Below are 17,513 nucleotides of genomic sequence, written 5' to 3'. Positions count from 1 at the left end.
TTAAGATTACTCTTTAGTGAAAAATGTTTCCCACATTCCTCACATTCAAACTCCTTTATACCATTGTGTGAAAGAATGTGTCTCTTGAGACTACTCTTTTGTGCAAAATGTTTCCCACATTCCACACATTCAAACTCCTTCACACCATTGTGTACAAGAATGTGTGTCTTGAGAGTACTCTTCTGGGAGAAACATTTTCCACATTCCTCACATTTAAACTCCTTCACACCATTGTGTACAAGAATGTGTGTCTTGAGATCACTGTTCTGGAAGAAACATTTCCCACATTCTTCACATTCTAACTCCTTTATACCATTGTGTCTAAGAATGTGTTTCTTGAGAGTACCCTTTAGTGCAAAATGTTTCCCACATTCCTCACATTCAAACTCCTTTCTACCATTGTGTACAAGACTGTGTGTCTTGAGAGTACTCTTATGGGAGAAACATTTCCCACATTCCTCACATTCAAACTCCTTTATACCATTGTGTACAAGAATGTGTATCTTGAGAGTACTCTTATGGGAGAAACATTTCCCACATTCCTCACATTCAAACTCCTTTATACCATTGTGTACAAGAAAGTGTGTCTTGAGAGTACTCTTCCGGGAGAAACATTTCCCACATTCCTCACATTTAAACTCTCTTACACCACTGTGTCTAAGTAAATGTTTCTGAAGAGTAGCTTTGAAGCCAAACTCTTTGCCACATTCCTCACATGAGAACTTTTTATCTCTGCTTGACATTGTGAACTTCTTCTTAGTTACACCTGGTCTTGAGATGTGACGTCAAAATAACTGAAACAGAATATTTTGCCTTAGATGATATTCTTATAAAAGTACATTATATAAATGAAAACTACAAGTGACTAAATCAATTTGTGTAACACGAGTAAAAATAAAATATAAATATAAAAGAAAATGGTTATATTAATCTACATTGCGAAGATGCCGGAAATCCAGTTTTTTGAAGTGACACAGATTGTGTGAGTATGGAAACAGAAGAAGGCAGAGCATTCCACAGTGAGGAAAGAAGGATGTACTATAACGGGTTATTATAGTGTGACCCACATCCACAGACACAGTTTGGCTGTGTGAGTAAAGAAGGATGTACTATAACGGGTTATTATAGTGTGACCCACAGACACAGTTTGGTTGTGTGAGTAAAGAAGGATGTACTATAACGGGTTATTATAGTGTGACCCACATCCACAGACACAGTTTGGCTGTGTGAGTAAAGAAGGATGTACTATAACGGGTTATTATAGTGTGACCCACATCCACAGACACAGTTTGGCTGTGTGAGTAAAGAAGGATGTACTATAACAGGTTATTATAATGTGACCCACAGACACAGTTTGGTTGTGTGAGTAAAGAAGGATGTACTTTATAACAGGTTATTATAATGTGACCCACAGACACAAGCTTGTTGTGTGAGTAAAAGAAGGATGTACGGCACCGGTTATTATAGTGTGACCCACAGACACAGTTTTCTGCTGTGAGTAAAGAAGGATGTACTATAACGGTTATTATAGTGTGACCACATCCGCATGCCGTGCTTGGCTGTGAGTAAAGAAGGATGTACCATAACAGGTGTTATTATAAGTGTATCTACATCCACAGACACACAGTTTGGTTGTGTGAGTAAAGCAAAGGATGTACTATAACGGTTATTATAGTGACCCACAGACACAGTTTGGCTGTGTGAAAGTGTGCTATTAGCGATGTACTATAACAGGTTATTATAATGTGACCCACATCCACAGACACAGTTTGGTTGTGTGAGTAAAGAAGGATGTACTATAACGGTTATTATAATGTGACCCACAGACACAGTTGGCTGTGTGGAGTAAAGAAGGATGTACTATAACAGGTTATTATAATGTGACCCACATCCACAGACACAGTTTGGCTGTGTGAGGAAAGAAGGGATGTACTATAACGGTTATTATATGTGACCCTATGCATACAGTTTGCTTGTGTGAGTAAAGAAGGATGTACTATAACGGGTTATTATAGTGTGACCCACATCCACAGACACAGTTTGGCTGTGAGTAAAGAAGGATGTACTATAACAGGTTATTATAGTGTGACCCACATCCACAGACACAGTTTGGCTGTGAGTAAAGAAGGATGTACTATAACAGGTTATTATAATGTGACCCACATCCACAGACACAGTTTGGCTGTGTGAGTAAAGAAGGATGTACTATAACAGGTTATTATAATGTGACCCACATCCACAGACACAGTTTGGTTGTGTGAGTAAAGAAGGATGTACTATCAGGTTGTTATGACCCATCTGGAGCACAGTTTGTTAGAAAGGATGTACTATAACGGGTTATTATAATGTGCCCACATCTGGTTTGAGTAAAGAAGGATGTTCTATAACGGGTTATTATAGTGTGATACATCCACAGACACAGAGTAAGAAGGATGTACTATAACGGGTTATTATAGTGAACTGAACTGTTTGGCTGTGAGAAAGGATGTACTATAACAGGTTATTATAATGTGACCCACAGACACAGTTTGGTTGTGTGAGTAAAGGTGATGTACTAGAGCAGGTTATTATAGTGTGACCCACAGACACAGTTTTGGCTGTGAGTAAAGAAGGATGTACTATAACGGGTTATTATAATTTGACCCACATCCACAGACACAGTTTGGCTGTGTGAGTAAAAGGATGTACTATAACAGGTTATTATAATTGTGACCCATCCACAGACTTTGGTTTGGTTATTGTGAGTAAAGAGGAATTGCAGGGTTATTATAGTGTGACCCAGTTGTGTGAGTAAAGAAAGGATGTACTATAACAGGTTATTATAATGTGACCCACATCCACAGACACAGTTTGGTTGTGTGAGTAAAGAAGGATGTACTATAACGGGTTATTATAATGTAGTTGGCTGTGTGAGTAAAGAAGGATGTACAATAATGGGTTATTATAGTGTGACCCACATCCACACAGACACAGTTTGGCTGAAGTAAAGAAGGATGTACTATAACGGGTATTATAATGTGACCCACAGACACAGTTTGGCTGTGTGAGTAAAGAAGGATGTACTATAACGGGTTATTATAGTGTGACCCACATCCACAGACACAGTTTGGCTGTGAGTAAAGAAGGATGTACTATAACAGGTTATTATAGTGTGACCCACATCCACAGACACAGTTTGGCTGTGTGAGTAAAGAAGGATGTACTATAACGGGTTATTATAATGTGACCCACAGACACAGTTTGGCTGTGTGAGTAAAGAAGGATGTACTATAACAGGTTATTATAATGTGACCCACATCCACAGACACAGTTTGGTTGTGTGAGTAAAGAAGGATGTACTATAACGGGTTATTATAGTGTGACCCACATCCACAGACAAAGTTTGGCTGTGTGAGGAAAGAAGGATGTACTATAACGGGTTATTATAATGTGACCCACATCCACAGACACAGTTTGGCTGTGTGAGTAAAGAAGGATGTACTATAACGGGTTATTATAGCGTGACCCACATCCACAGACACAGTTTGGCTGTGTGAGTAAAGAAGGATGTACTATAACGGGTTATTATAGTGTGACCGGTGCACCTCCAACTCGGCCCATCAAATACCAACTCGGACCATCTCGGATAACCAACCTTTGACTTAAACATTATACCGTATGTTTATATCACAAAAAATAACGTAAAATATTCTGCCGTATGTTTATATCAACATCATTACATAAACCGTTCTACCGGATGTTTATATCAACGTCATTACATAAAACATTCTACCGTATGTTCATATCACTGACATAACATAAAACATTCTACCGTATGTTTATATCATTGACATAACAAAACATTTATTACCTTTACCACGAGGGAGGGAGGAAGGCCCATAAATTAAAATTTACTCACAAAATTAACAAAAATAAATAAGGCGGCCATGTTAGTTGTACAAGTACTGTGTCTTAGTTATTACCTTAACACGGACATACATGCATACATGCATACATACATACACACACACACATAAATAATCTTAACTTACCACGTGGGAGGGAGGCAGGCCTCCAAATTAATATTTACTCACAAAATTTACAAAATAAACAAGGCAGCCACGTTAGTTGTACTGTGTCTTAGTTATTATCTTAACACGGCCATACGTACATTTATACACACACATATATATATGTTAACTTACCACGAGGGAGGGAGGAAGGCCCTCAAATTAACTTTTACTCACAAAATTAACAAAAATAAACAAGAGAACCACGTTAGTTGTTGTTGACCTGCTACACCTTGTCCGATTCTCTCTCTTATCTTTCAGTAATACAAGTTTTCATCATTAATACTATAATAAAGGTATTTTATTAATAAATATTACGTTATATAAATAAATTATATTTTATAATGCTTGATTATTGATTAAATTCCCGCTAATAGATATATATTAATACTAAACTTAAGTCGGTGGTTTGAGAACCGAATAGCTTGACAGCATTTACAATTTCACTAAAATAAATTTAAACAACAACACTTTGTGTTGAACTATTTTAAGTTTATTCATTAATATTTAATAATATATAACACTACAGTATATAGATTCATTTAACGAACGACTCTGTGGAACCAATTGTGTTTGTTAATCGAGGGACCACTGAAGATATGTTAGACCCCTTAGCGACCCTCCCCAGGCCTGGTGATGTACAGACAACCTTAACCCCCCATATTGGAGACAAACGTGGGTCGACCTAAACACTCCATAAATCACTATCCACCTATATGAACCTTTATTAATGTGGAATAATCCACTTACACAAGTCCATTATAAGAACAATTCACTGGACAATACTCATTGCAGAATTAGTAGGTATAACCTGTAATATTTGATCACTAACTTGAACTATGATCATTACAATTATTGTTGTGGTATGTTCCTAAAAGTACTGCAATTATTAACCTATTACACAGTACAGCATTAATTTATGGCAAGATTGGTGCCAAAAAACTATATTTAAGTATAACTAAACCCAAATAAAATACCCCATTTGTTTGTAAAGTTTTCTGGCTTTTCCATGCAGTCGACACCCCAATAGTCTATATTTTTAAAACGTATATGAAGGTCTTTTAAAAAATACTGGCAAAGCTTAAGTGATCTACTTTAAATGTCTAATTGTTTCAAAAAGTCATTAACACAATAACTAATTAGTGCACCCAGATTTAAAATCAGGTAAAATAGTACCCTGTACCTTTGTAGGATATTTAAACTATTTTCTTTACCCCAAGTGCTGAAGACAAAGGTATTAGGTCAGGCATATTTGACAAATATTATGACAATGTGAAAACAAACTTCATATAGTAAAGATGGTCAACATATTTAAGATCATCTATAAAGGCCTTTTAAAACTTACGGGCACAGCGTAATATACTTAAAATATTAACATAATTACTTGATCCCAGAACCTTAATAAGAACTAAAACCACAAAGACATACACTATACCGTACCCTATGTTATAGCAGAAAGTTTCCAATGTGGTGCAGCAAGAGACCCGTTAACCAAAACAAACCTTCGTCTTGTGGCCCACATCTTACATCTTCACGTCACCGTCCTGGAATGAATAACATTTCAACAACTATTAATAAATTAAATACTCTGAAGTCATTGTACACCTATACTATACGGTAGTCATTGTACATCTATACTATACGGTAGTCATTGTACACCTATACTATACAGTACTCTCGGAACACTTGTAGTGGAAATTTCCCCTACAACTACAGTTTGTCGCTGACTAGCCGACCCCTTTACGAATTCCCCAGCCAACGCTTCGTGGTCTGACAAAGCAGGTCAGCCATCAAGCCATGCTTACCTCCGCTATACAGTGTAAGCTCTCAACCGCGCTGTGACCTCCCTCCTTCTACCTGAGCCCAGCAGCACGCAACACCACCTCCGAGCAAGCTACTCATCAACCAGCTCTCTCTACTCCAGCTTCTAACCACGCTGCAACTTCCCAGCACTGTACATCCAATACAATATATATACAGAGCGCGCATTGTTAGTTTCCTTTCTCCAACCCATCCTGAGTGTGAGACCATATCACGAAACCCCACACACTCACCACATAGTTCAGGAACAGCTGGGTACATCTCACAATGGTTGGTATGTCAGGTGAAAAGTTTAGTTTAATTTACAATAAAACTTCCTCAGCAGTATTCAGCTTTCTAATTAGTTTTGTTGTATGACAGTGTTTTGAGAACTGTGGACTACAGTAATACTATTTAATATGTATGCAGTACTGTACAGTGTATTATATTATCCAGAAACTCACAAATCTCCAAACATTTAAATGCAATCTTATGGTTAAAGAAATAAATTTTCCCTTAAACTTAATTAAAATAAATTACCTTACCTCAATGGTTGACACTAGGAACTTCAGTTATTAACTATGATCAGTGAGGCAGCAATATGGTAGTTGTCTTAACACTACAGTAACCAACTGGAGCCGTCATCTGTAAAGTGAATAAATAAAATTAATAAAACTAGTATAAAGACAAAATATGAATAAATTGTATAAAAATAATAAAATATGGATACTTTATGGCATTGTAGTCTCACTCCCAATCAAGATCTAGCAAATTTGGCTTCACAAGTTAAATCTGGTCAATTGCAACAACTTTCTAATACCACTTGAGTCATTAAGGGTAATAACATACATGGTAAATTAACTTCAGGAAACCTAAAATATTTCACGGCTATTAGGGTTAATTCTTATAACTGCTGATATTGACATTTAGTGTTTGTGAAGAAGATATGGTTAGCTTAGGTTTAAATGCCACCAAATACAATAAGATTACTGGCCAAGGAAACACCTGATCGTGAAACTACTATTTTACCATAAATGAAAACCCAACATTCTTAAATAAAGGCCAAATTTTTTTAATCAAGACTCAAATTCTTACATTAAATATAATTTACCAAAAATCACCTCAAATGTATGACAAGAGCTTAACTACCATCTACGTTAAATATCAGCGAGGCAGTAACGAGGTGGTAGTCCACCACACGAGCAACTGGATCCTTTATTTGTAAAAGAATAATTCATAATGTGTAAAAACTAGAATAAAAACTAAATATTAATGTTATATATGAATAAATTTTATAAAACTATATTAGGAAGTTCTTGTTAATGGCAGCTCAGTTATCACCCAGGACTAACTACCTTTACTTTATCATGGCAGTAAACTAAACTAACATAAGTAACCTAACTTATATGTAAGTACTAAAATCCCTAAACTTCGGGAAATTATTAAAAGAAAAAAAAAAAAACTACAGAACTAAGAGAAGTCAAAACAAAAACACACGAAAGTACCAAAAGTATCAAAATTTGTTTAAAAGGAACCAAAATAAGTAAAATTATCGTAAAATTTATATAAAAAAAAAATATAGAAATTTAAAAACTTATCTAAAAAATAAACTAAAAGTAATGTCATACCTACAGAAAGTAATGACAAGTAACAACTCCAAAAGTAACAAAACTTATCAAACGTAAAAGAAACACATACTAAACACGAAAGTAATAAAATACCTCAAACTATCAAAATATTTCCTAAACATTGTTCCATTGACAATTTACAGTACAGTGGGGTATGCTATAACGAACGGACCCTACTACGAATATTCCTATAACGAACGGTTTTACCTATAAAATTGAGAATGCTATAACGAACGCAACTCCTACAACGAACGCGGATGAATACCGGACTATTTCGCCTGGCACATGAATATTGTTGTACCGCGACCCACAACAAGAGCGTCAGGCGCCATCTTTGTCTCATTGTGTAGCCAGTGCACCACTGTTATTGTTGAAATTTCGTCTTTTGATGTGGAAATTCGCGTTATTTGTATAACTATTTTGTTATACAAGTATACAATTGTAACAATGAGTCATCCAAAGCGAGTGAGAAAGCTAATAACCCTTGAAACTAAGAAAGAAATTATAAAGAAACGTGAGAATGGAAGAAGCATTGCGAAACTTAGTGATGAATATGGGATGGCTAAATCGACTATATGTACGATTTTGAAGAATAAAGAGGAGTTAAAAACTGTGCAAGTGGCTAAGGGAATCTTTAGACTTAGCAAAGCAAGGTATAATGTGATTGAAGAAATGGAAAATTTACTCTTAGTGTGGATAAAGGAGAAAGAAATGGCAGGTGGTAACATTAGTGAAGCTATAATTTGTGAGAAGGCTAAACAATTGTTTGAGGACCTTAAAGCCAAGACTCCCAGTGGAAGTGATAGTGATGTGCCAGTGTTTAGGGGTACCTGCATGCTGAATAACACTAAGGTAAGATAAAGTACCGTATTTTTTACATTTTCCACAGAATTTTTTCAGTGTTAAGTGGTTGTATTTGGGGGCCTGGAACGGATTAATCCTATAACGAACGAATGCTATAACGAACGAGGTTCTGGAACCAATTACGTTCGTTATAGCATACCCCACTACTGTATATATATATATATATATATATATATATATATATATATATATATATATATATATATATATATATATATATATATATATATATATATATATATATATATATATATATATATATATATATATATATATATATATATATATATATATATATATATATATATATATACACAGTAGTACCCCGCTTAACGCGGTCAATAAAACCCACAGGGTACCGTGTTAAGTGAAAAACGCGCTAAGTGAACAACAGAACATATGGGATTAATTCCAATAGAAACTGGCCCGATCCCCAAACTCCACTTTTTCACAATACCTATGTTCTAGTAAAAATAACATCTTAATTTTATGATGGTACATGCACACAATTAATACTTAAGAGAAGTAGAGAAATACAGTCGCCAAGTTAATGTCCATTCAAATAATGGACTGGACTCCCTCCCCCTCTTCTCACACTACACTGCTGGCTCTTCCCTCTCTGAGAAATTTTTGGGGAAAACCAATAAATTTCAATAAATAATACCTCAAACTAAAGTTAGGATAATACAATTGACATTGCTGGATTCCTTGTAAGACCAGGAATATTTTGAATATAAATGTCATATATTTTGCACAAAAGATAACATATTTACTCAGTAAACATTATATCGAAAATTTGTATGTCTAATGCAAAATCTATGATGTTTATATTCAAAATGATCACCAAATTGTAAGAATTCCAGCAATGTAAATTATATTCTGGCCGGGTAATTTGTATGAATTTTATGAGCTAAAACAGGCAGTCAGGCAGGGTGGCGGGTGGGGCAAATCTAAAAATAGCTCTCGAGCCGGACACTCACCGTGTATAATTGGAAAAAACCCGCGTTAAGTGAAAGTTCGGCTCTGGCGAGGCACCGCGTATACGGTAAAACGCGCTAAGCAAAACCGCGTTATGTGGGGTAATACTGTATATACAGTAAAAGTCCAAAAATCCGGATGCCAAAAATCCAGACCACCCGAGAATCCGGACTTTTGGAAAACTAATTATTATTATTTTTTTTTAGCGGGCTTTTGTGTGTATATGCGCATGCGTGAGCGCCACAGCTGCACAGCGACAACAAGCGACCACGTGGTCTCCACTTTAAAACGAGCAATCAAACTGTGACAACATACCGTATATAATCATCTATAAACCCCCCCTCGTTTATCTGTCGCCCTGATTTTTTGACCAAGAAATCGTTAATTTATGATATTCCTCGTTTATAGTTCGACCCACGTTTTTGAGGGTAAGCGAACAACAAAACCTTCAGTAAAAACGCTCTACGTCCTATAAACTGAAACACGAGTGCCGAAGGCGAAAGTCATTGTTTTCGTCACGATTTTATCCCACTTTCCACTTTAATACGTATGTCATTTCAGCAAAAATATTACATTTCCGTGAATGTATTATATCAAGCACAGTATGAATAGAATATCATTGTAATATAACAGAATTTTAACCGAAAACTATTAAAAAAACGAGTAACATCTCAAGAACATCGGAAGCTTAGGTAAAGTCTTTTGTTTTCGACATGTATTTTATCCTATTTTACATTGAAATACATCACCTTTCAGCAAAACTACTATTTATTTCCGAGAATATATTCATTCAGGCGCAGTTTAGGTAAAATATACGTGTGATGTAATAGTTTTTTAACTGAAAACGATTCGAAAAACACGTACCCTCTAGCCCTGTTCAAGGAGAGGACTGGGAGAAGAAGCTGTTTGGTGCTGCAGACGATGACAAAGAAAATGATTTTGATGGATTTTAATGAAAATATTCAGAAATATGGTATCGTAATATTTATTCAAGTCAATTAGGATATTATTGTAATACAATACAACAGTTTTTTAACTAAACCATTCGAAAAGTGATTACGGTAACATCTTTTGAACGAAAGAAAGCGAAAGTCATGGTTTTCGTCACGATTTGATCCCACTTTCCACTGTAATACGTACGTCATTTTAGCAAAAATATTACATTTCCGTGAATGCATTATATCAAGCATAGTATGAATAGAACAATATTTTGAGTCTTACTCTTTCCATTTACCATATATAGCATACGTATTTACAAGCCCATAATAATGGCTCCTAAAGTAGATAAACTTCATTGTGTGAAGAGAAAGAAGAACACGTTGAAATTGAGTGACAAACTTGAAATAATTAAGAAACTAGTACGTGGTGTGAGCAATACTGTTCTAATGGAAAATACAACATTGGAAAGTCTACAATTTATGATATCAAAAAGGCAAAGAATAAAATTCTAGAATTCACAGCTTTTTCATTAAAACTGCTCGTTTTGATAAATGAAGCATGCTGTATTTGCTAATGAATAAACTATCAAAATGTACCTGTTCATCTCTTCTTTATTCCTCCTTAAATTTTAATTTTAAAAGTACTGCCTGAGAATCCGGAAAATCCGAAAATCCGGACCGACCCAATCCCCAAGCAGTCCAGATTTTTGGACTTTTACTGTATATATATATATATATATATATATATATATATATATATATATATATATATATATATATATATATATATATATATATATATATATATATATATATATATATATATATATACATATGTATATATATGTATATATATGTATATATATGTATATATATATAATATATATATATATATATATATATAATATATATAATATATATATATATATAAAATATATATAATATATATATATTATATATACAGTATTACCCCGCTTAACGCGCTTTCACTTAACGCGATTTCGCATATACGCGGTGCCTTGCCAAAGCTGAACTTTCACTTAACGCGGATTTTTCCACAGCAACGCGGTGAGTGTCCGGCTCGAGAGCTATTTTTAGATTCGCACCACCCCCCACCCTCCACCCTGCCTGACTGCCTGTTTTAGCTCATAAAATTCATACAAATTACCCAGCCAGAATATAGTTTACATTGCTGGAATTCTTATAATTTGGTGATCATTTTGAATATAAACAACATATTTTTTGCATTAAACATACAATTTTTAGATAAAATGTTTAATCTGAGTAAGTATGTTATCTTTTGTCCAAAATATATGACATTTATATTCAAAATATTCCTGGTCTTACAAGGAATCCAGCAATGTCAATTATATTATCCTAACTTTAGTTTGAGGTATTATTTATTAAAATTTAGTGGTTATCCCACACATCTCCTTGGGACGGTTGGTGGGGGGTGGGGGGGAGGGAGGGACCAACCGACCGACCATCTGTTACCCGGTGAAGAATTATTTTTTTTTAACTGAAGATATTTGTTTTAGCTCATAAAATTCATACAAATTACCCGGTCAGAATATAATTTACATTGCTGGAATTCTTATAATTTGGTGATCATTTTGAATATAAACAACATATTTTTTGCATTAAACATACAATTTTTAGATAAAATGTTTAATATGAGTAAGTATGTTATCTTTTGTCCAAAATATATGACATTTATATTCAAAATATTCCTGGTCTTACAAGGAATCCAGCAATGTCAATTATATTATCCTAACTTTAATCTGAGGTATTATTTAATACTAAATGTTAAAAACTCTTGAATGGAGGATTGGTGGGGGGTGGGGGGAGGGTTGGGACTGACCGCGCGGTTGGAAGAGGGGGGGAGGCAAGGTGGGGTACTTTGATTGACAGATAGTGTTGAAGAATATATTTTTTTTTTTATTAACTGTAGATATTTGTTTTAGCTCATAAAATTCATACAAATTATCCGGCCAGAATATAATTTACATTGCTGGAATTCTTATAATTTGGTGATCATTTTGAATATAAACAACATATTTTTTGCATTAAACATACAATTTTTAGATAAAATGTTTAATCTGAGTAAGTATGTTATCTTTTGTGAAAAATATATGACATTTATATTCAAAATATTCCTGGTCTTACAAGGAATCCAGCAATGTCAATTATATTTTCCTAACTTTAGTTTGAGGTTATCCCACACATCTCCTTGGGACGGTTGGTGGGGGGTGGGGGGGGGAGGGAGGGACCGACCGACCATCTGTTAGCCGGCTGTGTAGTGTGAGAGGGGGAGGGAGTTGAGTCCATTATTTGAATGGACATTAACTTGGCGACTGTATTTCTCTATTTCTCTTAAGTATTAATTGTGTGCATGTACCATCATAAAATTAAGATGTTATTTTTACTACAACATAGTTATTTGTCGTCAAAAATTGGAGTTTGGGGGTCGGGCTGGGTTCTATTGGAATTAATCCCATATGTTCTGTTATTCACTTAACGCGGTTTTCACTTAACGCGGGACCCTCTGGGTTCAATTGACCGCGTTAAGTGGGGTACAACTGTATATGTATATATATATATGTATATATATATATATATATATATATATATATATATATATATATATATATATATATATATATATATATATATATATATATATATATATATATATATATATATATACGAAAGATCCCCTGGAAAATATTAATAAGTTATCTAATTCCAAAATGAAGATGTTATTGAAAAAGAACCCCGATCTCATCAAACAGCTCTCTCAAATCAATCCCACTTTATCTTATATGTATGGATTGATCAAAACAAACAAGCTTAACAATCCATTACGTCCTATCGTGAGTTCTGTGGGTTCTGTTACTTACAAATTATCCAAGTGGCTGGTAAAGATGCTATTCCCTCTTACAGGCCAAATATCTAATTCACATATACACAATAACAGTGATTTAATTGATAGACTCAAGAAACACAATGAACCTTACGAATTAATAAGTTTTGATGTAAATTCGCTGTTCACTAGAGTACCTGTGAAAGACTTACTTTCATTTCTTAAAGATAAATTACAACTGTTAGATTTAACTATTGAACATGATACTTTCCTCAAATTGATAGAGTTATGCGTAACTGACAATGTGTTTAGAGCTAATGGGAAGTTCTACAAGCAAATATTTGGCATGAGCATGGGTAATTGTCTTTCTGCTCCTATAGCCTGTATTTATATGGAGTTTTTTTAGTCTAGATTACTACCCAATATAGTGGACTTTATTCCTCCATGGTATAGATATGTAGATGATGTTCTTTGTCTTTGGCCTAGAAACAGTGACCCATTGAAATTTTTAGACAAGCTTAATGATATTGTCCCAAGTATCACATTCAAAATTGAAAGAGAAATAAATGGATCCCTTCCATTCCTTGATATGCTTATCATGAGAAATGGCCAAAACTACAAATTTAAGGTATACAGAAAGCCCACACAGGTAGACAGTTTCATTCACTTTTTATCGAATCACCTGGAGTCTACCAAAATGTCAGTTTTTTCTGCTATGTTCTTAAGATGTCTGCGTATTTGTGACTGAATTTATTGACGATGAATTGAAACACATTCGTTCCATTGCACAGAAACTTGTTTATTGATCGTTGTTTTAAAAGGGCTAAAAAATCCTTTCATTCCTCTCAAACCAGGCAAATTCCTACACTTAGAATATTTTGACTCTGCCCTATCGTAATGAATTTGTCCCGTTAGTTCGGTCCCTCAAGCTTCTAAATATTAATGTTGTTTCAAGTATGGAGAAGCGCTTCTTGAGTAAATAGTTTAGGCCTGGTATTTTCAGAGTCATCCTGGTAGTTGTTTTCCATTGAGGTAGAGGTAGAATCGGAATCACTCAATTCTTGTTCAGTCGGTGGATTTGGGACTGGAAGTTTAGCACTGTGCGGTACTGGTCGGATTGCAGAAGCAATATTGGGGTACTGTACCTTGCCTCGTGTCTTGATTTTTATTCCCTTAATATTTGTGAGACAGAAGTAGCAGTCACTACTGTGGTCTTTAGGTTCACGCCATATCATTGGTACAGCAAACGACATTCCTGAACTTCGTTTACCACACTTCCACTCGCTCAGGTGGTTAACACAAGACTTACAGGCTACATGAGGTGCCCATTTCTTGTCTTGGTCACCCAAATGACATTTGAAGTAACTGTAGTGATGGGTTGTCAGACCACAGCTTACATCCAAGAAAGTCCAGACTTGACCCGACATTAGTGGGGTCAAAAGTGTAGGGTATCTCTTGCGGCTGACCAGGGGTTATAAATCAGCCAGACTCCCCCCCATGTGACACGGCCCCAACAAACATGTGAGAAGGCACCAGCCGACTCTCTCCCAATATACAATAACCTACATCGCAGAAGAAGTCCAGACTTGACCCGACATTAGGGAGGTCAAGTGTAGGGTAACTCTCACGGCTGACCAAGGTTTATAAATCAGCCAGGCTCCCCTTTCCATGTCACACGGCCAACAAACATGTAAGAAGGCACCAGCCGACTCTCTCCCAATATACACAATATCCTACACCGCAGAAGAAGTCCAGACCTGACCTCACATTAGCCAGGTCAAATGTAACCCTCGGAGCCCAACTCAAGGGGCCACAAATCAACCAGGGCCTCTCATGTCACACGGCCCCATCTGATGACTTTTCCAGAAGATACAACTTATAGTCTCTGAAAAAGTTCAGACCTGACCCTACATTAGCGAGGGCAAATGTAAGGGGACCCTTCGCCGCTCCCCCGATCAGCTCAACCTGACGGCTGGTCTTCCAATATATAGGACGTCCGAGCCCTCCCTCAGTGAGTGTGTCTTGTAACCAAGAAGGGCCAGCTACTACGTCCCCAGTCCCGCTCGAGAGAAGCCCGCCACTAAGTGTAACGAAGTCTCAGCTGGGTCCACCGACAGAGTGCTGTCAACTCAACGTGTAACAGTAAGTGCTGGCTGTGTAGACTGTAGAAGTGCAGTGATCCCGAACCTCCCCAACGATCGACTTAGTGAAGTGCCCATTCTAATTGTGAGGTTAGGTTATACGAGAATACCATAGTCTATCATAAATTGTGTACGAACCCCCCCATTAATCCCCCCTATTGAACTAGTAAAATAAAGCTGTAACACGCATTGGTGTTTTATATACTACACTTGTACTGTGCCTGTGTTAATATACAGTGTTGACATCACGCCCTCGAGACACGCTACCATTTCCTCTCGCTATAAAACTCTACTACTATAACCTCCTGGCTTACCTCTTCATGTGAGATTTTGTCTCATTACATAACTTTTGTAGTTCAGTTGAACAGCTTTTGTGATTGGTTTCTTGAGGGTACCAGGAGTGAAGGCACCACATATGTAGCAAAAACTGTCAGCACCGTTCACACACTTGTGACGTTCCATGTTTTGTTAATTTCAGAGTAATTACAAATCATGCAGGTGTAATATCATGAATCAGCAAACTGAAACAAACAAAAAAGCACAAATCAGGACAATATAATTGCCTAAGTGGAGCCAATGAGCATATAAATTACTGTATGAATAGCATGGTACACTAAATATATAGATATGCTGGTTCTGGAAAACTGAGCCTGATACAGCTATACGAATGTCATAATTGAGTTCAGCACATACAATTACACTAGAATCAGACTGTTTTGATCCAGAACCATGAGAATTTTTTTTTTATGTTGACCAGTGTAAGCAATAGCCCAAGTTTGAATGTAAATGGAAGTGTTTATTGTATTCCATGTAGCAAATGTAATTGTAATTATGTAGGACAGACAGGAAAAACACTGCAGCTCAGAATCAAACAACATAAGTACAATATCAGAACAGCATCTGAAAGCAGTGCCTTGTTCGTTCATGTTAGGAATAATAATCATCCCACTGCTTGGGAAAAAAGCTTAGAAGTATTTAAATCATCTTGTGTCACAGAGATTTCTGGTTGAAGCTAGTTTGATTAAGGAATTAATATCAATAAACCTCAGTGATCGTCAGTTCAAAACTGGTGTGTTACATAAATTTATTTATCAGTGGCCCAAGGTCAAAAATGCTTTGAAAACCTTTGATCTAGATCAGGGGTCACCAAACTACTGCCCACGGGCCGGATCCCAAGTCCTTCCCCGGCTCGTGGTAGCTCCGCCTACGCTCTGACGTTACCAGAGCTTTCGTTCTGGCTTGCAAGTATTGAACAGAATGATTATGCGGCCTGCGCTCGTCATTCTTTCAGTTATCCGGCCCACTGTGAAAAAAGTTTGGTGACCCCTGATCTAGATGTATGATAGTTATTTAGTGGGCTACTTATTTTTTACCTGACTAGTCACGTCACCCCCCTTGTCTTAAGCTCCTCTACGTGTGAGTTGTGTGGGGATTAGTGGATGACATCATTATGACCTGACCTCATGTTTTATAAGGTCACCCTGTATATTTAAGCCTCTCTGTCCATGTAATCCAGTTGCCTCTGAAGATGTTTTGAATAAAGACGAAAGCTAAGGAGCTCCATTGTTTCCCTTTCCCCGTGTGATTTTATCAAGCTTTATCTTATCCACGTTTTCATTGTGGATCTACATGAAATATATATATATATATATATATATATATATATATATATATATATATATATATATATATATATAAATTAGAGTGGAATTTAAAAAACTAAGTATAATGGGGAGCAGTACAACCTGGGTTGTGCAGTAATAAGGTTGAACAAGAGGATAGAGCGTTCAGGATTATGTCTAGTTGGCAATTATGTTTATTGCAATGGTAATTACTTATTTAGTTACATGATAATTTCCAATAAAACGGATTTGGTGGTACAATAAAAGCAGGTACTGTAAATATAGTAAGTGTTACAAGAAATATTAATACTTCGACAATAGACTTGGTCACATAAGGCAGCCAGGCGGTAGTACCTCCCTGTTGATAGCTGCCTACAAGGTGTAACGTAATAAAATAAGACACATCTACGTCCCTATAGCCAAAATATCGTTAAATACGTCCATAAAAACACTTAAAACTATTTAACATATTATGAATCGAACTTAACAAGAATTTAGCTACAATTACCACATACCATAGAGGAAACGTGGAGTAAAATGTAGAGGTCAGGGCGGCTCACTGCCTTGTGTGTCTCCTGGCAACGTCATCGACCCTCCTCCCTCCTTCCCATAACTTCGTCCGATTGGTTA

At 36.0% G+C, this 17,513-nt stretch overlaps 1 long non-coding RNA gene across 2 annotated transcripts; it reads right to left on the bottom strand.

Annotated features, from left to right (window-relative positions):
• Positions 1-539: 539 nt before the first annotated feature.
• Positions 540-17,484, bottom strand: LOC121858933. 2 transcript variants are annotated; one of them, XR_006087573.1, is made up of 4 exons: positions 17,399-17,484; positions 6,395-6,494; positions 5,490-5,593; positions 540-794 (listed from the first exon to the last, which is right to left on the bottom strand). It is a non-coding gene; the product is annotated as an uncharacterized LOC121858933 (long non-coding RNA). The 2 variants fall into 2 exon arrangements; XR_006087572.1 differs by lacking the exon at positions 17,399-17,484 and adding an exon at positions 15,576-15,637.
• Between the last annotated feature and the right edge of the window lie 29 nt (positions 17,485-17,513).

The sequence above is a fragment of the Homarus americanus genome, unplaced genomic scaffold, assembly GCF_018991925.1.
Source record: "Homarus americanus isolate GMGI-L3 unplaced genomic scaffold, GMGI_Hamer_2.0 scaffold8226, whole genome shotgun sequence".
Lineage (NCBI taxonomy): Eukaryota > Metazoa > Arthropoda > Malacostraca > Decapoda > Nephropidae > Homarus > Homarus americanus.
Note: the sequence above shows the minus strand (reverse complement) of the source record. Positions and strands in the feature narration are given on the sequence as shown.